Consider the following 27,714-nt stretch of genomic DNA (forward strand, 5'->3'; position numbering starts at 1 on the left):
TTGGGGCTTGAAATAAACTCTTTAGTTTTATAACCTCAGTGTCAACTAAATCTCCAATTTATTCAACCCCTTACTTTTACTTCCTTTGTTCCAGCCAGATCAGCTGGTCCCTCTTCTTTACCTTAATCATAACGCACCACCTCAAATTAGTATTCTAGCTTCTATAGCTGAACCATTCTCATCCATTAGGCTCAGGTCATACCACACCTTCTCAAAAAGGCTTCCAGATTGCTTTATATATAATAGCAACATCACTTCTTTGAGGTTTCATCACTTAATTTCCACCAGCTTTTATTAAAATTTGAATTATCTTATTATTTATTGCCAGGAATGGCCAGCAATTCCTGTACGGATGATGAAAGATTACTCCAAACTTTGTTAGGAAAGAGAGGAGAAGACAAGGGGGTCAGCACTCAGAGGCGAAGACCCTTTGCTCTTCTTTGATCCTGCTTTTATTGGTCCTTTAGGATAATCACAAATCTTTATCACTGTTTCTCAAGCATATGATAAGTGACAAGGTGTCTTACTGAAACTGGGAAGATCTGTTTATGGGAAAGATATGATATATGCGTGGTCTACAAGGTCTGGTAAACAAAGCCTGGGGGACAATACATACATCTCTAGATCACAGGGTGGCTGTTTGGGCTAAGAAAGGTTCAGGGAAGGCAACTCCCTGTGGCATTTCTACAGCAGAATGGTCATGCAGGCCTCTGCTTTCCAAAGGCTTATGCCCTTCTCTGAAACCTTCCCTCACCCCCAGCAGCCTCTGTATTACATTTTAGCAAGGCAGGTATTATGGCTGAGTTCATGCTCTACACTAACCCCAACAATTTATTGTTAGTCTTCACAGATTGAATAATGATCTGCCTGGGATTCATCTCTTGACAATGTTGTTTACCAGTGTGTCCCAAATGCCTCACTTTGAAAGCAAACTGTTGAATGAAATAAGAAATATTACGAATAGATTGAATATAATCAACCAATGTTATTCATTCTATTATTTTAGAATAAGCTGTAATGTGATGAATAGAACTATCACTTTTCTTTCTGACTTAAGTCTACATATTCTATTATGAAATTTGATAAGATTTAACATTTTTGAAAATTGTAAATTTTTTTAGTATATGAAAACTTGTAAAAAGGCTCTTCTTGGGGCAATACCTCCAGACCAGTAATAATTGATGTTTAGAAATCCATACTATGTCTTTAAGAGATTCTCTGTGTCTGGTTATACATAAATAGCAATATAGTGTATGTACTTGCTAAAAAGTGTGATAACAAATCTACCAGCCAATGACATCAATACATATATAACCTGTAATGTCAAAAGTGCTCACTGTATGAAGAAAAGCCTTACTGTATCTAAGGGTATGTATTTGATTTTTGTATTTTTCATAAGGAGATAACATTAACTTCATAGTTCTTAATCTGGGTCTTATTACATCAGATGAGAAATGAGAGAGCAGAGTAATGCCAAGGAATTAAAAAGCAGTGGGACTTAGGAGAGCTTATTTGGAAACCAAGGATTTCAGGAAGATGAAGCAACTTAAAATCTCCTTTCTCATCACTGTAACTGGTCCACAGTCACATAACTGTGACATACCTTGCCAAATGTTTTGCTCCAACATTTAGAATGAACATTTAAAGATCCCTTAAGAAATTAAAAGTAGAGCTTCCCTACGATCCTGCAATTGCACTACTGGGTATTTACACCAAAGATACAGATGTAGTGAAAAGAAGGGCCATCTGTACCCCAATGTTCACAGCAGCAATGGCCACAGTCACAAAACTATGGAAAGAACCAAGATGCCCTTCAATGGATGAATGGATAAAGAAGATGTGGTCCATATATACTATGGAGTACTATGTCTCCATCAGAAAGGATGAATACCCAAATTTTGTATCAACATGGACAGGACTAGAAGAGATTATGCTTAGTGAAATAAGTCAAGCAGAGAGAGTCAATTATCATATGGTTTCACTTATTTGTGGAGCATAAGGAATAACACGGAGGACATGGGGAGATGGAAAGGAGAAGTGAGTTGGAGGAAATTGGAGGGGGAGACAAACCATGAAAGACTGTGGACTCTGAGGAACTAACTGAGGGTTTTGGAGGGGGGAGGTAGGAGGTTGGGTGAGCCTGGTGGTGGGTATTATGGAGAGCACGTATTGCATGGAGCACTGGGTGTGGTGCATAAACAATGAATTATGGAACACTGAAAATAAATAAAAAAAAATAAAAATTTAAAAAAGAAAGAACATTAACAATAATTATTTTATATTTGTATTTTAATTCAATTATTTTCCTTATATCATAAAAAATCTAGAGTTGTAATATATAGTTCTTTCTTAATGAAAAAAAGCAAATGATTTGAAATAATTTTAAAAAAACGGAGAAAGGGAAGAGCATAAATTTAGACTGGGTTACAAATTAAATTTATTAACCTATAATACACGTGTGTGTGGTCATTACTAAAACACTCAAAGCCTGTAGAGTGTATTGATTATACACATGGACTCTGGAACTTCACAGCCTTTAATAAGTTTCTAGATGTCTCTGTGCCTCTGAGTTCCCTCATCTTTATTTTATCTTTTAAATTTTAAAACATTTATTTATTTTTAAATAAGTCATCCATGATCCCAAGGTGAGGAGGGAGAGAGTGCGGGCGAAGGAGCAGGGTGAGGGGCAGAGAGAGAAGCAGACTCCCCTGCTGAGCAGGGAGCCATACATGGGGCTCAATCTTGGGACTCTGGTCATGACCTGAGCTGAAGGCAGACACTTAACCAACTGAGCCACCCAGGCACCCCAGTTCCCTCATCTTTAAAACAGACATAAATTTCTACCTATCTCATAGAGTTACTGCAGGAATTAAATGAGTAAACATACATAAAGCACTAGAAACTCATGCTGTCACTCGTCCTAGTTTAAATCTATACTGAAATTTACCTTTCCTTAAATGTTTTCTGAGAGATATTATGCCTGACCTTCACCTTGTGATACTGTAAAAAACAAATAACTAACAAAGTAAGGGCAGAAAGTGCATATTAATTTTATCTAGATATCTGTTAAAACAATATATTACCATATTGAGGCCCTGCTTCTTATTTGTAATTTTAAAAAACTGATGGAAAAGTATGGTCAGTGAAAAACAAGTTTCTGAATGCCTGCTATACTTGTAAAAAAGTCGAGCTATAGTCTTACAATAAGTCTATTGTAATCATCAATACAGGATAAAGATAGAAAACTTTTGGGCCCTACAAAAGACAAATTTTTTTTTCTTTTTTTTTTTTTAATTTATTTATTTGACAGAGATCGCAAGTAGGCAGAGAGGCAGGCAGAGAGAGAGAGGAGGAAGCAGGCTCCCTGCTGAGCAGAGAGCCCGATGTGGGGCTCGATCCCAGGAGTCTGGGATCATGACCTGAGTCGAAGGCAGAGGCTTTAACCCACTGAGCCACCCAGGTTCCCCAACAAAAATTTTTTAAAGTGTTATGGGCCTTGGCCTAATAATATATACAACTTTTTGTAACTAATTAAATGTGCTACATAAAGCCAGATGTTATTGTCTAAACTCTAAACATTCCAATGCTAAATCTGCAGTTTTCCTAAATATTGCTGTTGGTAAGAACCACAAAGTTATTTTGTAGAATGAAAGAAAAAGGAGAGAAAGAAAGAAAAAATAGAGATTAAGAGAGAGACAGAGGGGAGGGAAGGAAAAAGGGAAAAAAAGAAGGGAGTTAGGGAAAAAAACTGTCAAATGTCCTTAATAATTCTGATTCAGTGGTTATGCTGTGATATCCAGAAACGTGTTTTCTCAATAAACATGCCAGACTACAAAACTACAAAAATTACTATATTATGAGAATACTGCTTAACTCTTACAATTGATTATGAAACAGATTTTAAAGGATTATTAATAAATTAATAAATTATAAGGACTAAAACTTAGTATCTGCCTTTTATTTTAAAGTAGGATTTGTCAAAAAATAGGATTTGTCAAACTATTGTTTTGTATCTTTACATATAGATGTTAGCCTATCTTTGACATCATTTTATTTAGAGAAAAGTTTTAATTAAATATTTTCCTTAGTTTCTTGCTCATTAAGTGATCAAATTATATGAAAATTTCTTTTGACTCTATTTCTTTAACTACTTAATACAAATTCTATTCAATTGGAACAAAAAGATGTACATTTAAGTATATTTGTCATAAGATACAAATGTAAAATAAATCTAAATAAAATAAATATATTTTTGTACAATATACCTGTGATTGGCTAAATAATCTATTTAATATATGAAATAAGACATCATTCATCATTTTATGCAACTTAATATTTTGCAATTATTAATGATAACAAAACCAAAAATTTCCCCCCAAAATGCTACTACTTATAAATCAGCCAGCTCAAATAAAATAGTTTATAGATTAGAACACTGAGGCTGGGAGATGTACTGTTTTTAATTCTAAGGATTAGATCCTGATTCATGTATCATACTGCATGTTAACATATTATATTCTTCATATATGTATATATCTACCTATATGTATGCATGTATATATGCATATATACTGAAAGTTGCTCAATGAAACTAAATATTATGAAAACCAAAGTATTAAAATTAATCCATAGGTATTACAGTGTTATATAAAAAAGTTTTAAAATACTTTTATATGATTCAGAACCTTTTTAAGGATGCAAGTGATCACAGAAACACATCATATGGTCATAAAGATTTATAAGCTGTTAAATGAACTTCAGGGCAGATGCAGAGAACATGCAACACCTGGCATAGATAGTACGTCTAACGATAATACAAATCCTTTATGGTACATTAACACCTTCAAAAATGAGTAATGTCCCAAGATTAACTCCACAGAAAGTTACAGATGAGGGTCAAAATGAAATGTAATTTCGTGAAACTAAATCAGCAATAGAATTCATCTAATATTCTGTTATATCTGTTGCCATTAATATTTTCCAATAAACATAATTTAAGGTATGTCTATGATGAATGATATTTATTTCTTTTAGGATCTGGTCTATTTTGCTATTTATCTGAATTAGAAATATTATATATTCTATTTCTCATTACGTGCCTAATTAATTCACTGTATTAAAAATTTATCTTACTTTGTTCAGATCTGGCAAGCTAAAACCCTTTAATTTCATTGTGCTCAAAAATTAATTCTTTCTGCTACTTTAAGGACAAATAACTTATTCACATTACTCAAATTATCAGAAAAGCATAACTTTCCTCTTAACTATTTTTGTGAAACTAAGAATTCTCTGAAAGTTTTTCCTTCTTACAAAATATTCAAACTTAGATGGATAGCTTAGAATAAACTGAGTAATATAATATTTTACTTCATAAGTGGTTTTTTTTGAAGATTTCATTTGTCAGAGAGAGAGAGACAGAGGGAAGGTGGGAGAGAGCACAAGCAGGGAGACTGCAGGCAGATGGAGAAGCAGGCTCCCTGATGAACAAGGAGCCCCATGTGGAACTCGATCCCAGCACCTTCAGATCATGACCCGAGCTGAAGGCAGACGCTTAACCCACTGAGCCACCCAAGCATCCCTCATAGGTGATTTTTATTGTTTATTGCATTATTATGCAGAACACTGTAAAGAGTGATTCTCTGTGCCAGATTTCCAAATAACTACCTCTAATCATTTAAAAATATAAATTAATCCTTGGGCTAAAATTTCAATATTTTTCCTTTTAAACATTCCTAGAAAGTTATCTCTTATTTTTTTAATATATGTGAATAAACTGGAAAAGACACAAGGAAATTTTGCTAAGCCTAAACAGCTTCCTATTTATCATAGGAAAAATCACATCACAGTATTTGACTATTGTATAAAGTTTGTTATAAGGAATAGCAAAAGATCCATCTCCCATTAGTTGTCCCATGGAATTATTTAGTTCTATTAATTGCTCCATTAAAGTCTATCACAATAACTGATAAGTTAATTATTATAGACTTTAAAGTTTAGTAAAATCTGTGTTCTTGTCTATTCAAACGGAATCTATTCTTCTCATTGATTGATTTTAGTGTCTGGAATTGTTTCTCATTTTAAAGACTTCAGGTTGCAGAACAGAAAATATAAATGGGATCAACTGTTTATGCTAGTAAAGTCTACTATTAGTGGAACACCAATTTTTTGGCTAATTTTTAAACCTTTTATTTTTTACTATAGTATGAAGTTGCTTTAAAATACCTACCGTATTTTAAAATGTATTTCCAATTTTACAGTTGCCCAAGAGTCCTTTTACGTGAAATGTCCAGGATGAACAAATCACAGAGAGAGGAGATTAGTGGTTGCCAAGGCTGGTTTGTAAGAGAGGACAGTACTGTGCCCTTATCCATGGGGGATATTTTCCAAGACCCCCAGTGGATGCCTGAAACCACGGATAGTACTGAGCTCTATATATACTGTTATTTCATGTACATACATACCAATTATAAAGTTTTGTTAACAAGGGAAACACAGCAAGAGATTAACAACAATAATTATAAAATATAACATTTGTAGCAATATACTATATTAAAAGTTATGTGACTGTAATCTTCCTCAAAATAATCACATCTTACTGTATTCAGCCTTCTTGTGATGATGTGAGATGATAAAGTGCCTATGTGATGGGATGAAGTGAGGTGAATGAGGCATTGTGATGGACTGTTAGGCTACCATGTGTCAGAGGAGTCATCTGCTTGAGAATCACTGCTGATCTTAGGTAACCAAAACCACAAAATCAAGCTGTGAAGGGCTGGGGACTACTGTAATAGGAAATGGGTACTAATGTATATGGGGCTTTTAGGGACAATGATAAAATATTCTAAAATTAGATAGTAATGACGACCACACAAAGTTGTATGCTTTTTTTTTTTTTTTTTTTTTTTTTTTTTTTAAGAGAAGAAAGAGAGGAGAAGAGAGTATATGGGAACAGAGGGAGGGTCTGAGGAGGAGATAGAGTCTTACATAGGCTCCACACCCAGTGGGGAGCCCAGCTTCAGGGCTCCATCACAGGACCTGAGCTGAAATCAAGAGCCTGATGTATAAACAATGAACTGTGGATCACTGAAAAAAAAAATTAAATTTAAAAAAAAAAAAGAGCCTGACACTTTACCAACTGAGCCACGTAGGGCCCCCTGGATTGCACACTTTTTAAAAAGTGTCTAGTTTGGCATGTGAGTTATATCACAATAAAACTGTTATAAAATAAATCCACATTGGATTCTGAAATCAGTACTCAGTGATAATGGGAAGTAGATGGACACATGACATGGGGAGTAGGTAGACCAGTGCAATATGAAAAATATAATCTGGCAAGAAACATTTAGTGTGGGGAAATGAAGATTTGGACCTGTGCAAATTAGTTAGAATGGAGTAGGAAAACAGTTATGTCATAAACTGAAATGATTTTTTTTTTTTTTTTGCTATGTAGATGGGATAAGTGTATGCTGTAATGTAAGACCCAAAGAATGGTTAAAAAATGTAGCTTATCTTAGGTAATCTTAGAACAATATTGTAAATTTTGTGTATATTAAAATAGAAAAGCATAAACCAATCATTTCAGTTAAGTATTATTATCTATATAGTATTCAACTAGAGCTTCTTTTGTAGTATATGAAACTCTTAATGACAAATGGACATTAGTCATAAATTGCTGTGTGTATAGTTATAAATTTCTCCGTGTATATATGCGTGTGTGTGTGTGTGTGTGAAAAAGAGAGTGTGTGTTTCAGTGTATTTGGAGAGTGGGAAATGGCAAAGTAGTTTGAGAAGAAGGAAGCTAGAGCTTTGCTTGAGGCTCACACATTACTCACCTGTTATAGAAATGAAGTATTCAAGGGCAAAACATTAAATCACTGAATATGACAGAGAGAATTTAATATTGTTGGGGTTCCATTGCTTGACAAAAATTGAAGAATAGAATAAGGTTGTAAACAAGGAGAAAGATCAGATTCACAATCGAATAAAATTCTTCAAATTTTCTCCTTTTAAATAACTTTAAAATTTACACTTTTGCATTTGGGGATCAAGCAGATATTCTCTTCTTGCAGGTTTCTTATGTCCAATCCAAGAACAAACCTGTGTGGCACACTGGCGGAACCAAACTTATTACCAAGCTGTTATGCCCTGGGGATATAATTTTTAGGTAAGAAATTCAATTTATGAACAGAAAGTCAGTTGATTTTATTGAATATTTAAAATGTATTCCTTTCTACAGAATAAGTATTTGTAGATAATCAGGATACAGATATTTATCACCAAAATTGCATATAGATCTCATAATGATGGTGGACAAAACCAATGAGGGTAAAAATAAAAAAAAAAAAAATGTAGTGATTAAGTATGTTGTAGTTTTTTATATCATCGAAATAAATATATCAATCAGGTTAGATTCTAATGTTGTATTGTATAAAATATAACCCAATATCTTGTTGGCCCCAAAACACCAAAGTTTATTTCTTGTTTACACCACATGCCTAAAAAGGGACAGGCAGGTGTCAAAGGAATGGAGGCTAATGAAGGCCCCATGTCCATGCAATTATCCACCTGTGTCTATATAGGGAGATGTGCACTGGCACTTAAAGTTTCAATAGTATACTGACAACTATTTCTTATTCTCACTTTTTATTGGCCAATGGAATGGCCATGCTTATCTTTGAAAGAGGTGGGGAAATACAATCTCATTATATTCCCAGAAGGAACGGAGCAGGGCTTATAAGGTAAAGAGCATTAGTGAATATTCTTAATAGTTCCTGAGATCAAATTTTAATACACTAAATTCAGACTGAAAATAATTGTTTATCTTGTAAAAATCTGAGAATGGCAGAATTTGAGGAATGTTCAAAAGTCACTGATAAAAGCTCACCCTACAACCAAGAATATTTATAATTAGGGTTAGGATTAGGTTTTCTAAGTAAGATCTAAGAGTAATTAAAACAACTAAACATCTGCCTAACAAAGAGGCATTTTTAATCCTATTTCAATTATAAAAAGTAAATATAATAAATATATTTAAATACCAATGTGTATTTCAGTTCTATTAATTGGTATAAGAAAAAACTGCTACTAAAAGGAAACCTGGATAAATTTTATCTTTTTGCTTCTGGAGTATTGAGATATGGGATTCTCTAGGAGATGGCTCATAGCAAATCCTAAGTAAAAGCTAGAATTATAAATAAAACCTCTTAAACAAATTTATTCCTCATGTTATAAACATTGGCAAAGTCCTTTTTCAGGGTATTTATTTTCTATTGTTGCTATAATAAACTATAAGCTTGGTGACTTAAAACAACACAGAGTTAGTATCTTCCAATTATAGAGGTCAAAACATTTAAAATCCATGTATTGGCAAGCTATGTTGTGGAAACCCTAGGAGAGTTTCTTTGAGTGTTATATTTTCTTCTGATAAACCTCTTCATATCATTTTTAACAAGTCTGAAAGGAGATTTTTCTCTCAAAAACAAACAAGAAAACCAAAAATGGACCTAGTAGTTATTTAGCAGAAATGCCTGAGCTTCTCTATTAGCATAAGGATGAAGAAAGATAACTTTAATGAATTAAGTGTCTCAATGATATAGAAAACTGAAGTCAATACTATGTACAGCAGCTGGAACAAACTGGTAAGTGGTCAGTAGTAGTCGCTGAGGTAATACGGTTTCCGCACAGCATACTTTTTGTTATAGCACATTCTATATTATTGCCTTATTATCTGAGTGGATCATACTTCATGCTAATAAAATAAAGTGATGGACTCAACTTCTCTAGATGCTACAAGAATCACTTCTCCACTGAGAGGGATTCTAGCAATCTCACTGAGTACTAAATAAGTAGAATAGAAAGAAATTTTGGCATAAAATTTTTCTGACTTCAAACCAAACAGTAGTAGTGTTAGTAATAGGTTAAAAATCCATTTAGACCAGAGGAGATACTATAGTGATTTAATTCAGACTGATGAGTGATGGGTTTAGGGGTTGGTATTACTTTGAAAACAATATAGAATGTGATTTCGAAGTTAGCAGAGAAGTAGCAGGCTGAGATGACATCAGGTAACATGAGATCAGCTAGATAGCTTATCAAACCATTCCAAACACCTACAATTCCAACAGGAGATCAAAGAGAAGAAGAGCAACAATTCTAGAAACAGAAAATCAACCACCTTCTGAAAGGTAGGACCTGCAGAGAAGTGAATCCAAAGTGACAGAAAGATAGACAGCAGAGGAGAGGGGCCAGCTCCCGGCAAGCAGCAGAGCAATGGAGCACAAAATCAGAACTTTTAAAAGTCTGCTCCACTGAAGGACATCACTCCAGAGGTTAAGCCAGGGTGAAGCCCATGCAGGGACTGCGTGGTCTCAGGTCCCGCGGGATCACAGAAGGATTTGGAGTGTCTGAGTGTTACAGAGCTTGCAGGTATCGGAACAGGGAAGCAGGTTACAGAGACAGAGCTGAGGAGTGAGCTCTCAACTCGGGGTTACCTTAAACTGTGATCCGTGGCAGAGTCTGGCCACTGCTCTGTGAGAAGAGACCCCAAAAGATCCATGGAGACCCCCCTGGAAAAGCACAGGGATCTGCTGGGTTTGGAGACTCCAGGCAGGGCTGTGTGCCAGAGACAGAGATGCTTGGTCACAGGCTGGGTGAGCTCAGTGCACGGCCAGAGGCCAGAGAGATGGGAGTGATTGAGCGCTTTTCTCTGAGGGTGCACCGAGTTCTCCGTTCCTCCAGACCAGAGATTGGGAGGCCACTATTTTCATTTCTGTCCTCCAGAGCTCTATGGAAACCATTCAGGGAATGAAAGCTCCCAAAAGCGAACCCGAGCAGATTACTTGGCCTGGACACTGGTAAGGGCTGTGCAATTCCACCTCAGGCAAAGACACTTGAGAATCACTACAACAGGCCCCTCCCCCAGAAGATCAGCAAGAAATCCAGCCAAGGCCAAGTTCACTTACCTAGGAGAACGGTGGAATTCCACAGGAGGAGAAAGCAAAGCATGGAATTCATAGCTTTCTCCCCATGATTCTTCAGTCTTCCAAAGTTAATTAATTTTTTTTAATTTTGTTTTTTCTTATGCTAAATTTTTTTTAACTTTTACTCAACCTCTTTTAATGTTTTTTAACTAGTTTATCTTAACAATACCTTTCATTTAAAAAATCTTTTTTGAACCCTTATTATTATACTCATATTTTATCCTTCATTGTATCTAACTTTATTTTTTGTATACACATAGGGTTTTTTCTTCTAAAAATTTTGGGATACAACTTCTTCTAATAGATCAAAATATACCCAAAATCTAGCACAGGGCTTTGTCCTAGTCTCCAGCCTGAGAAAATTCTCTCCACTTTCCTTTCCTTTATTCTCCCAACCAACTTATCTTATCAACTCCCTTTAAAGAAATTTTTTTAAAAAGATTTTCATCTTTATAGTCATATTCCATCCCTTCATCGTTTTTACCCTTATTGTGTGGTGTGTGTGTGTGTGTGTGTGTGTATGTTTTTTTTTTTTAATTCTTTAAAATTTGGGGAGTTAGTTTCTTCTAAGAGACCAAAATATTCCCAAAATTAAGTGGGTGACTGTGTTCTATTCACCAGTCTAATATACATATTTTCTTTTTTATATTTTTCTTTATTTTTTTAATCTTTTTTTTTTCCCTGAACTTCTTTTTACCCCCTTTCTTCCCCCTACAATTTGGGGTCTCTTCTGATTTGGTTAAAGCACATTTTCTTGGGGTCTTTGCCACTCCTTTAGTATTTTATTTGCTCCTTCATATATTCTTATCTGGATAAAATGACAAGACAGAAAAACTCACCACTAAAAGAAGAACAAGAGACAGTACCAAAGGCTAGTGATCTAATCAATACAGAATTGGTAATATGTCAGATCCAGAGTTCAGAATGACGATTCTCAAGGTTCTAGCCAGGCTCGAAAAAGGCATGGACGATATTAGAGAAACACTCTCTGGAGAGATAAAAGCCCTTTATGGAGAAATAAAAGAAATAAAATCTAACCAAGTTGAAATAAAAAAAGCTATAAATGAGGTGCAATCAAAAACTGAGGCTCTTACTGCTAGGATAAGTGAGGCAGAAGAAAGAATTAGTGATATAGAAGACCAAATGACAGAGAATAAAGAAGCTGAGCAAAAGAGAGACAAACAAATACTGGACCACGAGGGGAGAATTCGAGAGATAAGTGACACCATAAGACGAACAACATTAGAATAATTGGGATTCCAGAAGAAGAAGAAAGAGAGAGGGAATCAGAAGGTATATTGGAGACAATTATTGGAGAGAATTTCCCTAATATGGCAAAAGGAACAAGCATCAAAATCCAGGAGGTGCAAAGAACCCCCCTCAAAATCAATAAGAATAGGTCCACACCCCATCACCTAATAGTAAAATTTACAAGTCTAAGCGACAATGAGAAAATCCTGAAAGCAGCCCGGGAAAAGAAGTCTGTAACATACAATGGTAAAAATATTAGATTGGCAGTGGACTTATCTACAGAGACCTGGCATGCCAGAAAGAACTGACATGATATATTCAGAGCACTAAACAAGAAAAACATGCAGCCAAGAATACTATATCCAGTAAGGCTATCATTGAAAATAGAAGGAGAGAGAAAAATCTTCCAGGACAAGTAAAAACTGAAAGAATTTGCAAACAGCAAACCAGCTCTACAGGAAATATTGAAAGGGGTCCTCTAAGCAAAGAGATACCCAAAAGTAGTAGATCAGAAAGGAACAGAAAATATACAGTAACAGTCACCACACAGGCAATACAATGGCACTAAATTCATATCTCTCAATAGTTACCCTGAATGTTAATGGGCTAAATGCGCCAATCAAAAGACACAGGGTATCAGAATGGATAAAAAAACAAAACCCATCAATATGCTGCCTACAAGAAACTCATTTTAGACCCGAAGACAGCTCCAGATTTAAAGTAAGGGGGTGGAAAACAATTTACCATGCTAATGGACATCAGAAGAAAGCTGGGGTGGCAATCCTTATATCAGATCAATTAGACTTTAAGCCAAAGACTATAACAAGAGATGAGGAAGGACACTGTATCATACTCAAAGGGTCTGTACAACAAGAAGATCTAACAATTTTAAATATCTATGCCCCTAATATGGGAGCAGACAACTGTATAAACCAATTAATAACATAATCAAAGAAATACATCGACAATGATACAATAAGAGTAGGGGACTTTAACAGTCCCCTCATTGAAGATGAGATCATCCAAGCAAAAGATCAACAAGGAAATAAAGGCCTTCAAGGACACACTGGACCAGATGGACATCACAGATATATTCAGAACATTTCATCCCAAAGCAACAGAATACACATTCTTCTTTAGTGCACATGGAACATTCTCCAGAATAGATCACATCCTGGGTCACAAATCAGGTCTCAACCGGTATCAAAAGACTGGGATCATTCCCTGCATATTTTCAGACCAGGATGCTCTGAAGCTAGAATTCAATCACAAGAGGAAATTTGGAAAGAAGCCAAATACATGGAGACTAAACAGCATCCTTCTAAAGAATGAATAGGTCAACCAAGAAATTAAGGAAGAATTGAAAAAATTCATGGAAACAAATGATAATGAAAAAACACCTGTTCAAAATCCATTGGACACAGCAAAGGCAGTCCTGTGAGGAAAATATATAGCAGTACAAGCCCTTCTCAAGAAACAAGAAATGTCTCAAATACACAATCTAACCCTACACCTAAAAGACCTAGAGAACAACAAAGAAAGCCTAAATGCAGCAGGAGAAGAGAAATCATAAAGATCAGAGCAGAAATCAGTGAAATAGAAACCAAAAACACAATAGAAAAAATCAACGAAACTAGGAGCTGGTTCTTTGAAAGAATTAATAAGATTGATAAACCCCTGTCCACACTTATCAAAAAGAAAAGAGAAAGGACCCAAATAAATAAAATCATGAATGAAAGAGGAGAGATCACAACCAACACCAAAGAAATACAAACAATTATAAGAACATATTATGAAGAAATCTATGGCAACAAATTTGACAATCTGGAAGAAATGGATGCATTCCTGGAGACATATAAACTACCACAACTGAACCAGGAAGAAATAGAAAACTTGAACAGACCTATAACCAGTAAGGAGATTGAAATTGTCATCAAAAATCTCCAAACAAACAAAAGCCCAAGGCCAGACGGCTTCCCAGGGGAACTCTACCAGACATTTAAAGAAGAACTAATTCCTATTCTCCTGAAACTGTTCCAAAAAATACAAATGGAAGGAAAACTTCCAAACTCATTTTATGAGGCCAGCATCACCTTGATCCCAAAACCAGACAAAGATCCCACCAAAAAAGAGAATTACAGACCAATATCCTTGATGAACACAGACGCAAAAATTCTCATCAAAATACTAGCCAATAGGATCCAACAGTACATTAAAAAGATTATTCACCACGACCAAGTGGGATTTATTCCAGGGCTGCAAGGTTGGTTCAACATCCACAAATCAATCAATGTGAAACAATACATTAATAAAAGAAAGAACAAGAACCATATGATACTCTCAATAGATGCTGAAAAAGCATTTGACAAAGTACAGCATCCCTTCCTGATCAAAACTCTTCAAAGTGTAGGGATAGAGGGCACATACCTCAATATCATCAAAGCCATCTATGAAAAACCTACCGCAAATATCATTCTCAATGGAGAAAAACTGAAAGCTTTTCTGCTAAAGTCAGGAACATGGCAGGGATGTTCATTATCACCACTGCTATCCAACATAGTACTAGAAGTCCTAGCTTCAGCAATCAGACAACAAAAAGAAATTAAAGGCATCCAAATCGGCAAAGAAGTCAACTATCACTCTTTTGCAGATGATATGATACTATATGTGGAAAACCCAAAAGGCTCCACTCCAAATCTGCTAGAACTTGTACAGGAATCAGTAAAGTGTCAGGTTATAAAATCAATGCACAGCAATCAGTTGCATTTCTTTACACCAACAACAAGACAGAAGAAAGAGAAGTTAAGGAGTCAATCCCATTTACAACTGCACCCAAAACCACAAGATACCTAGGAATAAACCTAACCAAAGAGGCAAAGAATCTGTACCCAGAAAACTATAAAGTACTCATGAAAGAAATTGAGAAAGACACAAAGAAATGGAAAAATATTTCATGCTCATGGATTGGAAGAACAAATATTGTGAAAATGTCTATTCTACCTAAAGCAATCTACACATTTAATGCAATCCCTATCAAAATCCCATCCACTTTTTTTAAAGAAATGGAACAAATAATCCTAAAATTTATAAGGAACCAGAAAAGACCTTGAATAGACAGAAGAATATTGAAAAAGAAAGCCAACGTTGCTGGCATCACAATTCCAGACTTCAAGCTCTATTACAAAGCTGTCATCATCAAGACAGTATGGTACTGGCACAAAAACAGACACATAGATCAATGGAACAGAATGGAGAGCCCAGAAATAGACCCTCAAATATATGGTCAACTAATTTCGACAAAGCGGGAAAGAATGTCCAATGGAAAAAAGACAGTCTCTTCAACAAGTGGTGCTGGGAAAATTGGACAGCCACATGCAGAAAAATGAAACTGGACCATTTCCTTACACCACACACAAAATAGACTCAAAATGGATGAAGGACCTCAATGTGAGACAGGAATCCATCAAAATCCTTGAGGAGAACACAGAGCAACCTCTTTGACCTCAGCCGCAGCAACTTCTTCCTAGAGACCTCACCAAAGGCAAGGGAAGCAAGGGCAAAAATGAACTATTGGGACTGCATCAAGATCAAAAGCTTTTGCACAACAAAGAAACAGTCAACAAAACCAAAGGACAACTGACAGAATGGGAGAAGATATTTGCAAATAACATATCAGATAAAGGGCTAATATTCAAAATCTATAAAGAACTTATGAAACTCAACACCTAAGGAACAAATCATCCAATTAAGAAATGGGTAGAAGACATGAACAGACATTTCTGCAAAGAACACATCTAGATGGCCAACAGACCACATGAAAAAGTGCTTGCTATCACTTGGAATCAGGGAAATACAAATCAAAACCACAATGAGATATCCTAAAATTAACAAGTCAGGAAATGACAGATGTTGGCAAGGTTGCGGAGAAAGGGGAACCCTCCTACACTGTTGTTAGGGATGCAAGCTGGTGCAGGCACTCTGAAAAACAGTAAGGAGGTTCCTCTAAAGGTTGAAAATAGAGCTACCCTCTATCCAGCAATTGCACTACTGCGTAATTCATCCCAAAGATACAAATGTAGTGATCAGAAATGGCATGTGCACCTGAATGTTTATAGCATCAATGTCCACAATAGCCAAACTATGGAAAGAACCTAGATGTCCATCATCAGATGAATGGGTAACAAAGATGTGGTATATATACATATACACACATACAATGGAATACTATGTAGCCATTAAAAGAAACAAAATCTTGCCATTTGCATTTACGTGGATGGAACTAGAGGGTATCATGCTAAGTGAAACAAGTCAATCAGAGAAAGAGAATTATCATATGATCTCTGATATGAGGAATTTGAGAGGCAGGGCTGGGGATTGTGGGGGGTAGGAAGGGAAAAAATGAAACAAGATGGGACCGGGGAGGGAGACAAACCATAAGAGACTCTTAATCTCACAAAACAAACTGAGGGTTGCCAGGGGGAGTGGGGCTAGGGAGAGGGTGGTGGCGTTATGGACATTGGGGAAGGTATGTGCTATGAAGTTTGTAAACCTGGTGATTCACAGACCTGTACCCCTGGGGATAATAATATATTACATGTTAATAAAAAATAAAAACCAATTAAAAGAAAAAGAGAACAATATAGAATGCATAACTCATCCCACCACGCACTATGCAAAGTGATAAGTGATAGAGGAACAAAGAGAAGTTTTAGAAATTATGTGAATCTCTGAAATTGTTGCTCCATTAGGAAGTGTGAGTAATGAAGAGAAAGTATTTGGAGAATCATCAAAAATTTCAATGTTTGTAAGGACAGTAAATATAATATAAATTACATCTGAAAATGCTGAAGGAAGTTTGGATCTAATTTAAACAGAAAAGATTAAGTCTGAATTTTCCAAAAGTGTTGCTTATGGATAATGTGTAGGACATAATTTTGTTAAGATGTGATTTTAAAATGTAGGAATTTGTTTTGTGTGAATATACACTTTTGGCTATGCACCAACAATCAGATAAGAATTAGAGTTACTGGATTACACTGAGTATCAAAAAGTCACATGAATAAATTAAATTGAAGGATTTCGTCTTGTAAAAATATTGGGATATTAGTAACATCCTAAAATTATTGTGTAGTATATGCCATCAATTCTTTTCTACATTGGTTACTTTTAGAAACTTAAATTTTCTAGTATTTTCATCAACTGTTCTTTTGTAAATAGTAAGTGAGATTTGTTTTATATTTAAAACAGTGAGTTCAATATATATATTCACATAAATGTATGCATACTGTATTGCCAGACACACCACACAATAACTTCATGAATACTTAATGCTTTTTATTCAGAATGTACATAGATTTCATGAAGTCCCCCCGCTGCTGCATAAACAGTTCATAAAACCAGCATGATCTGACTGTGCAAGTACTTTTTAAAATTAACTCGATAGTAAATTTTAATTATTTATCCAAAATGTATTATGAGCTTATATTTTGCCAGTAGTGTTTGATGGCAACATTGTGACTAGGCTTAAACTCTTACACAATATAAGTTATAGAACATAAAATATAGAATATATTTAGATTATTATGTCATTATGTTATGTTCTTGGTTCTTATCTCAAATAATTAATAAATGCATATTGCTAGAGTAATATGTATGGTAAATTTTTTCTAATAGCATATGTATACTGATATCATTCTGTAAAAAGAAAAAAAAAAGGAAAAAAAAGGCACTTAGCACTCTTATAAAAAGGCATCCTACATAATGATCATGATTAGACATGATTCCTTGAGCTATGCTTCCACTATTTTCTTTTCAGCTTGTTTACCATTAAGCAGGCAATTGGGTTATTTTGTGTGATAGATCTATTTCCTGACACAATGTCTACATCTTGCCAACAGCTCATTGAGTAAAAACAAACTGCATGACATACCAAAGAACCTCATATATATATACACATATATATGCACATATGACTTATATACATATAGCTTATAAAACTTAGTGATACGGGCAAAACTTGTAATTCTTCAGCAATAAATGTTACCTAAATAATGACAAATTGCAATAAAATGTGTAATGAACAAGATTGTTGCAGTTGACAACAAAGTGATCGTAGTGTTAGAGAAACGTTTCAAGAGAAAAGAAAATAACTAATTTAAGTGGAATCAAGTATCATAAAATGAAATATACTAGAATTCACAAAATAATACAACTTGAGTTAGTGATAACAATTTCTGGTAATATCTACTTGATAATGGAGTTTATTACACAAGTTCTAATAGAAAGTCCTGCTGAATGCAGTTAAAAGCCATTTAAGCTGAACAGTGATGATTATATGTCATCATGCCTTCTGTTGAATTCGATGGAAGAATAAAACCAGGAAACACTGTATTTTCAATGCAAAAACCGACAGGGAGAGAATCCTTAGATATCTGCATTTAGATAGACTACCCAACATTATATTTCTGCCACTTGTGACCCATCCCCTTTTGAATCCAAACCCGAAAGCTAAAAACTTGAGTTTATAATTACAGAAATGCAGTTTTATGTCATTTCACACAGTAGACAATGAGTAATCACACTTGCAAATATTCGAAGACAATTTATAATCTTTATCAGCAGCTGATAAATAACTAGATTATTTTTGTTTATTTGTTATTATATTTGTTCATTTTATTGCTTGACTAAATTTAATTTAATTTGGTTTTCAGGCTACATATAAAAATCTTAGTTTGAACGTCAAATTGAAAGAGAACATAACCCAAGGCCAGTGATTCTTAATCTTTGCTATACAGTAGAATCACCAGGGGGAAGAGGGAGAAAGGGGTCTTTCAAATACTGAGGGGATCTTGGGTTGCTTAATGAGTTAAGCATCTGCCTTCAACTCAATTCATGATCTCAGGGTCCTGGGATCTATCCCTGTGTCAGGCTCCCTAAGAAGCAGTCTGCTTCTCCTTCTGGCCCTGACCTCACTTGTGTGCTCTCTCTCTCTCAAATAAATAAATAAAATCTTTAAAAATATATTAATATTTATTCTTCACTTTTATCTGCAGACATACAGATTTAATTGATATGGGTGATGACCTTGTCATCTATAGTTTTAGAAGTTCTCTACATGATTTCAGTATTCAGTACAGTTTGAGAAGCTAAAGCCCTATTCCTTTTCAAAGACTGGTTTTGGAGAATCTGAAAGGAATTGAAAATTGAGAATACAACCGAAACATTTTGATATTACTATCAAACTGTACGTTGATGATCACTATGCCTTCTGAAACCCCATTAACTATATTACCAACGATGGGAGAGGCTTAAAATAATAATTCTAGCTCTGTTCATGATCTTGATCTAACAAAACCTCATATTTGGCCTTGACTATCTATATCAAACCCAAATTAAGCTGCTACATGTAGTACAGTATGTTCTAGACAAAAGTCAATGACTATTGATCCTAGTTCAAAGTAATGAGCAGGAGTAGACATGGTGAAAAGACAGAAACTAATAATCCTAAAAAAAAAAAAAAAAAAAAAAAACACTAATAATTCTTGATCACATACTGCTGTGTTCTCCTTCTTAAATTTTTTTATTTAATTTAATTTATTTATTTGAGAGAGAGATGACAAGTAGGCAGAGAGGCAGGCAGAGAGAGAGGGGGAAGCAGGCTCCCCGCTGAGCAGAGAGCCCGATGAGGGGCTCGATCCCAGGACCCTGAGATCATGACCTGGGCCGAAGGCAGAGGCTTAATCCACTGAGCCACCCAGGCGCCCCTCTTAAATTTTTCTTATAGCAATATCATTAGAACTAAGCAATATCTTTAGAAGTTCCTCACTATTTGATAGATTTTAAAAATTGGTAATTTGGAGAGTTAATTATCTTGTTCAAAGTATGGCTTAGGCAGGAATCATAAAAAATTCTGATTCAAAAGACTTTCATCTTTTTAACTTGCTGGATTTTCATTATAGTTCCTTCTAGAAAACAATAAATCATAAAAATGATTGAGATGTAGAATTTTTTAAAAAGATTTTATTTATTCATTTGACGGACAGAGTTCACAATTAGGCAGAGAGGCAGGCAGAGAGAGAGGAAGGGAAGTAGGCTCCCTGCTGAGCAGAGAGCCCAATGTGGGGCTCGATCCCAGGACCCTGGGACCAGGACCCAAGCGGAAGACAGAGGCTTTAACATACTGAGCCACCCAGGTGCCCCAAGATGTAGAATTAAAAGAACAATTTGGATCATAGTGCCATAAACCATAAGTTAGATGGGTCTCATCATTGTTAAAGATGTGGAGGAGAAAAAACATATGTGTGAATCGACTTGATTGACAAAAGTCTCAACACTGCCCTTAATAACTCAACATCCAAATTAATGCAATTGCTCGAATCTAATGTAACTGAAATCTTGTGGGGTAAACAAATCAAATATATACTATGGACATATACACACATATATATTATGATGGGGAGTCTATTTTCATTTGATAAATCCCTTGTAATTTCATCTTACAATTCAACTTTCTTCTTACAAGCTCAATGAAAGCCCTTAACATACTGATTATAAATTACATTACAAAATGTATTTGGACTGTGTGGCATGTCTCCTAAAAAACTATCAACCTGTGTATCACTGCCCATAATAATTTTTCTGTTCACAATATTTTCTATTGTTCCCTCCCCATCTGGCTTAGAAATACAATGTTCCTTTTCTTCTAAATGTAAAAGTTACTTCAGCGAATTCTTTCAGATCAAGACAGGAGTAAGCACTGCCCTTTTCAACCTTCATCCAGCCCCTTGATGTTCATTCCTTAAGTAAATGGGAACATTAGCAACTTTTTGAGCACAGAACCTTGATATCAGAAAGAAAGACTGTCTTGAAATCCTAGCTGGAAGCTTATTAGATGCTTAATTTTGGCTACATTGCTTTGACTAAATACATTGTACTCTCCCCATGGTAAATTAAAAGTTGGTATTTTATAAAGATGTTGAAAAAATATAAATAAGGCATATAAAGTACACATTCCATTATGCATATAAGCATCAGTTTAATGTATATTATTTAGTCTTATAATAAAGTCAACTTGTTGAGATATACCTTTACTATATATTCTATTATATATAAAATTATAAATAAAATATATGAAGGTACTTAAAACATTTTTGAATTTTTCACTCTGTTTCATTTATTGGAAGAAATAAATTTCATAGTATTAGTATTTCTTTCAATCACCAAGATGTGATCTATTTTCCAATATTGATTTCCTTTTCTTTTTTTTTTTCTTTATTTGACAGAGAGAGAGATCCCAAGTAGGCAGAGAGGCAGGCAGAGAGAAAGGCGGAAGCAGGCTCCCTGCTGAGCAGAGAGCCCAACGCAGGGCTCCATCTCAGGACCCTGGGATCATGACCTGAGCCGAAGGCAGAGGCTTAACCCACTGAGCCACCCAGGCACCCCTCCAATATTGATTTTCTAACAAGTTCATATTCATATTCTATTACTTTTCATTTATGCACACACACACACACACACAAACACATCCTGCTGTCCTTTCCAAGTTTGGCAACATTGTTAACTAAAGCAACTCCTGTGCTTATGGACCAAATTCAAATTCCCTATTTTACTGACTGCTTAATTCCTGCAAAATTAAGCCACCTGCTTACTTAGTACAACATTACATTAACTCATTTTGATTATACTGCAGACTGCAAGTGCCAATGTAAATAGTGACTAGGCACATCTCCAAAACATTTTCTAGCAACATATTCTGTGCTCTACAGACACTTTTAACTGACCTATGTGTTCATAGTCATTTAATATGCAGTAAAAATGTTAGCATAAAATAAATACTCAAAAAAGAGGGAAAGCAACAACAAAAGTTATCCAGCAATAATAAGGAAATTTATATGGAAGTTGGAAATTCAGTATTTGGAATTATACCATCATACTCCCCAAGGACAAAAACAAAAATGCATCATAAAATGACCTCCACTTGTAGTTAGGTGCCTCTTCTTTTATCAACTTGATTAGAACAATACAGATAAACACAAATTCAAATATTTAATAAATAATAATCCTGGATTTTCATGACCTAAATTCATCAACATATTGCCAAATTTTCTCATTTCTTCTAGTTGTTAGAAAATATGTATCCCACATATAGAATGTACTTGATAGACATACATTTCAAGAAATTTTAGGATCTATATTATATTCCTCTAAATTTCCCCTCACTCTCTAAATTACATTAAACAGTTTAAAGATATCATCTTATATGTACATACATAAAATGTATACATTATGCCATATATAGATACATATATGTATACATGCACACACATATATCTATGTGTGTATATGTGTGTTTGTGTGTGTATATATCATTATCTGTGACAATGGCATAGTAGGAAGCACCAGGAATGTGTCTCCCTACTGAGATAAAATTGCAATGGCTGAATCTGCCTAATGTAACTACATTAGAACCTGAGTCTACTGAAGGCTTACAATTTCAAGAAGAAAGCTTGTATGGTAAACAAGTTAATTTCAGTCAATTTCAGCTCTTAGCACAGTAGTACCTACTATCCTGAAGCCCTCTGGCCATAGAAGCTGCTCAGCAAGTGTTCCAGAAGCAGCTTGGCTACATAGCTTGGGGGATTCAGGGTGGGCAAAAAAGACCCTATCCTCTGAATATCAAGTACCTCTGCCATGATTGCTGATTACTGATTCTGATACCAGAGAAGTGGAGAAATATTATCAAAACTAAGAAGGAAGGAAGGAAGGAAAGAAGGAAGGAAAGAAGGAAGGAAGGAAGGAAGGAAGGAAGAAAGGAAGGAAGGAAGGAAATGGTTTCTAAATACTTACTGAAGGTATACCTTATTATCAAATATACTAAAGCATATAGTGTAGAAAACATTTATGCAAAATCTAAAGGACAATATCAAGCAAACAAATAAATGTTCTATTGTGAGCAAATATTCTATCCAATGATTAAAACTATGTGGTTCCTCTCATTATCTCTAGAATTGATTCCATACTTTATTCTGACACTCCTCAGATATTTCAAGTCACACTTATCACTGTTTTGTTACACAATTTCCTTCCCCAGATAAATTTCCTTATTAATTCTTTTCCTCTCTTTTAAAATGTTTCCCATTTAGCTTAAGTATAAATACCTTCTTTAGTCCTCCTGTTATAAAGAGCTCCCATAATAAACTCATATTCATTTCCATTTTCTAAAAGACTTTATTTTTTTTTAAAGATTTTATTTATTTATTTGACAGAGCGAGATCACAAGCAGGCAGAGAGGCAGGCAGAGAGAGAGAGGAGGAAGCAGGCTCCCTGCTGAGCAGAGAGCCCGATGTGGGGCTCGATCCCAGGACCCTGAGATCATGACCTGAGCCGAAGGCAGAGGCTTAACCCACTGAGCCACCCAGGCGCCCCTAAAAGATTTTATTTTTTATTTGAAAAATAGAGCAAGAAAGAAAGCGAGAGCATGGGGGAGGGGCAAAGGGAAAGGGAGAAGCAGACTCCCCATTGAGCAGAAAGCCCGATGGGGGGCTTCATCCCAGGACCTTGAGATCATGATCTGAGCCAAATGCAGATGCTTAACCAACTGAGCCGTCCAGGCACCCCTTGTTTCCATTTTTTAATTGTGGTAAAATAACATAATATCCACCATTTTAGTAATACTAAGTACATGAACAATGTTGTGTGACCTTTACCATTATCTTTTTCAGTAATTTTTATCATCCCAAATAGAAACTCTGTATCCTTTAAGCATGAACTTGTTATTCCCTTTTCCATTTAGCCCATAGTAACTTCTATTCTACTTTTTATATCTATGAATTTGACCACTCTAAGAACCCCCTACAAGGAAAATCATACGATGTTTCTTTTTGTGGCTGAGTTACTTCACTTATTTTAAGTCTTCAAGGTTTATCCATGTGTTAGAATTTCCTTCACTTTTAAGACTGAATAATACTCCATTGAGAGTACATACCACATTTTGTTTATTCATTCATCATTCAATGGACACTTGGGTTGTTTCCTTTCCACTTTTTGACTTTTGTGAATAGTGCTGTTATGACTACAGTTGTAAAAATACCTGCATAAGTTCCTGTTTTCAATTTTGAGGTATATGCCCCAAAGTGAAATTGATGGATCAAATGACCAACTACATTTTAATTTTTTTGAGGACCGTCGTGCTATTTTCCACAATTTGCATAATTTCACAGTCCCACTGGTAACAGTGCATGAGGGTTCCAATTTTCTACATCTTTACATAACTTGTTATTATTATTATTTTTTTTTAATAATAGTCATCCTAGTGAGTGTAAAGTGGTATCACATTGTGGCTTGTTTTGTATTTCTTAAAGATTAGTGATGTTGAGCATTTTCATTCATGTGAGTACTGACAATTTACATACATGATTTTGATAAATGCTTATTCACTCTTTGCCAATTAAAAATTATGACAAAGAATATATAATATTTATTACCTTACCCCTTTTTAAATGTACAATTCAGTAGTGTCAAGTATATTCACATTAGGCGCTGGTGTGATTCCATCCTGCACGGCTGTTTATGGAATAGTAGTCATTTATCTCCATCCACCCTCGCTCCCACTGAAATGTGGAAGATTTGATGGACATAGACATGAGCCCCCCAGAGGCCCCAGAACTATCTTTTTGGTTGTGAACTAAAGGCTGACAAAAATTACCACTTTAAGATGGATAATGTTGAAAATTAGGAGCTGGTGCAAAGGATGAATTACACATTGTTGAAGCAGAGGCAATAAATTATGAAGTCAGTCCAATTAAAGTCACACTGACAACTCTAAAAATGTCTGTACAGCCAACAGTTTTCATTGGGGGCTTTGAAATAACACCATGTGTGGTGTTATAGCTGAGATGTGGTTCAGGGCCTGCACATATTAGTGGACGGAGCTTAGTAGCTGTGGAAGAAGATGTGGAGTCAGAAGACAAAGGATGTAAAACTCATTAGTAGATCTGGAAAGTGTTCTGTCCCTGGAAGTGGTAGCAAGTTTCCACCGAAAAAAGTAAAACATGCTGCTCCTGAAGATGATGATGAGAAGGAAGCTGAAGAAAAGCCTCCAGTAAAGAAATCTATACATGTTAATCCAGATAAAAACATAATCCAGATAAAAATACAATATCCAGAAAGAAAAAAATCCAGAAAAATCCAGGGGGGAAAAATCCAGATAAAAATACAAAAACCAAACCAGAATGGAAAAAAACTCAAAATCATCAACACCAAGACTGAAAGGTCAAGAATATTTCAAAAAACAGGAAAAGCTCCCAAAGCACCATAGGACCTAGTTCTGTAGAAGACATTAAGACAAAAAGGTAAGCAAGTATAGAAAAAAGTGGTTCTCTTCCCATAGTGGAAGCCAAGTTCATCAATTATGTGAATAATCGCTTCCAGATGACTGACTGAGAGGCTACTGAAGATCTCTGGCGGTGGAGGAAGTCTCTTAAAGAAAACAGTTTAAACAGTTTGTTAAAATTTCAGTCTTCTTTCATTCTGTAATAGTTGATACAGTTGATATCTGGCTATCCCTTTTATAATGCAGAGTGAGAACTTTCTCTCCCATGTCTGATAAATGTTGTCTAGGTTCCTTACCAAGAATATGTTTTCCAAAATGCCTGTTTAGTTTTTAAAGATGGAACTCCACCCTTTGCTTGGTGTTAAGTATGTATGGAATGTCATGGTAAGATATAGTAGTAGTGGTGGTCAGACAAATGGAAGTGTGGAGATAAAAATATACATTTGAGATAAACTCAATATTTTAATAAAGTTAACAAAATGTGTATTCACATTATTGTGCAACAGATTTCCAGAACCTTTTCATTTACAACACTGAAACTTTACAACCACAAAATATTAATTATCTTTTTCTGTCTCCCCATACCTTGGCAACCAATTTTCTACTTTATGTTTCTTTTTTTAACCTTTTTAAAAAAGATTTTATTTATTTATTTGACAGAGAGAGAGAGAGAGAGATCACAAGTAGGCAGAGATGCAGGTAGAGAGAGGGGGAGGAAGCAGGCTCCCCGCTAAGCAGAGAGCCCGATGTGGGGCTCGATCCCAGGACCCTGAGATCATGACCTGAGCTGAAGGCAGAGGCTTAACCCACTGAGGCACCCAAGAGCCCCTGTTTCTTTCTTTCTTTCTTTTTTTTTTTTTTTTTTGAAAAGATGTTATTTATTTATCTGTCAGAGAGAGAGAGAGCACAAGCAGGGGGAGTGGCAGGCAGAGGGAGAAGCAGATTCCCCACAGAGCAGGGAGCCTGATACAGGACTTAATCCCAGGACCCCAGGATTACTATCTGAGCCCAAGGCAGACATTTAATCAACTGAGCCACCCAGGCATCCCCTATTTTATTTTTCTATGATTTTTTTTTCTATTTTAGACATTTTCTATGAGAGGAATTATATGGTTATCCGTCCTTTTGTGGTTAACTTATTTTGCTTAACTATCAATGTTGTATTATGTTACAGGATCTCCTTCTTTTTAAAGGCTGCCTAATATTCCACTGTGTGTGTGTGCGTGTGTGTGTGTGTACACATTTTCTTTCTTTTTTTTTTTTTTAAGATTTTATTTATTTAGTTATTGGAAAGAGAGAGAGAGAGAGAGAGAAGCAGAGGGAGGACAAGCAAACTCTGTGCCCAGCACGGAGCCTGATGCAGGGCTCAATCTCATGACTCTGAGATCTTGACCTAGCAAATATCAAGAGCCGAACACGCAACTGAGCCACTCAGGTGCCCCTCACAGTTTCTTTATCCATTCATCTGTCCGTGAACATTTGGGTTGCTTCTACCTCTTGGATATTGTGGATAATACTATAATGAACATAAATATACAGATATTCTTCAAGATCTTGTTTTGATTTCTTTTGGGTATATATCCAGAAGTAGGACGGCTGGATCATACAGTTATTCTATTATTTTTAAAAAATTATTGAGGAAACTTCATACTGTTTTCCATAATGGCTTTAACATTTTACATTCCCACCAACAGTGTGCAGGGTTCCTTTGTCTTTTTATCCTCACCGACACTTGCTAGTTTCTGTTTTTTTGATAACAGCATCCCAGTGGTTGTGAGGTAATTATCAGTAATGTTGTTGATATTAGCAATATTAAACCTCTTTTCATGTGCATAAAGATCATGTCTATCTTTTTTGTAGAAATACGTACTCAAGTTGTATGCCTATTTTTTAAGTGAGTTAATTTGTTGTTGTTGAGTTGTATAAGTTCCTTATATATTCTGGATATTAATCCCCTATCAGATATAAGATTAGGATTTATTTTCTCCCATTCCATAGGTTGCTTTTTCATTCTGTTGTTTCCTTTAATACACAGGATATTTAAAGTTTGTTGTAGGCCCACTTTAAAAAAAATTTTTTTTGCCTATGCTTTTGGTGTCATATCCAAGAAATCAGTGGCAAACCAAATGTTCTGAAACTGTTCCCTAGATTTTC

The 27,714-nt window shown here is 35.3% G+C and overlaps 1 pseudogene across 1 annotated transcript in view; it reads left to right on the forward strand.

Moving 5' to 3' along the window:
- LOC308340213 (nucleophosmin-like) overlaps positions 1 to 25,359 on the forward strand; it is a 68,988-nt pseudogene extending 43,629 nt beyond the window's left edge. The window contains exon 2 of the transcript in view: positions 24,853 to 25,359. The product of the transcript in view is annotated as a nucleophosmin-like (transcript). The remainder of the gene's footprint in view (positions 1 to 24,852) is intronic.
- The last annotated feature ends 2,355 nt before the right edge of the window (positions 25,360 to 27,714 follow it).

Source organism: Martes martes (assembly GCF_963455335.1).
Source record: "Martes martes genome assembly, chromosome: 3".
Classification (NCBI taxonomy): domain Eukaryota; kingdom Metazoa; phylum Chordata; class Mammalia; order Carnivora; family Mustelidae; genus Martes; species Martes martes.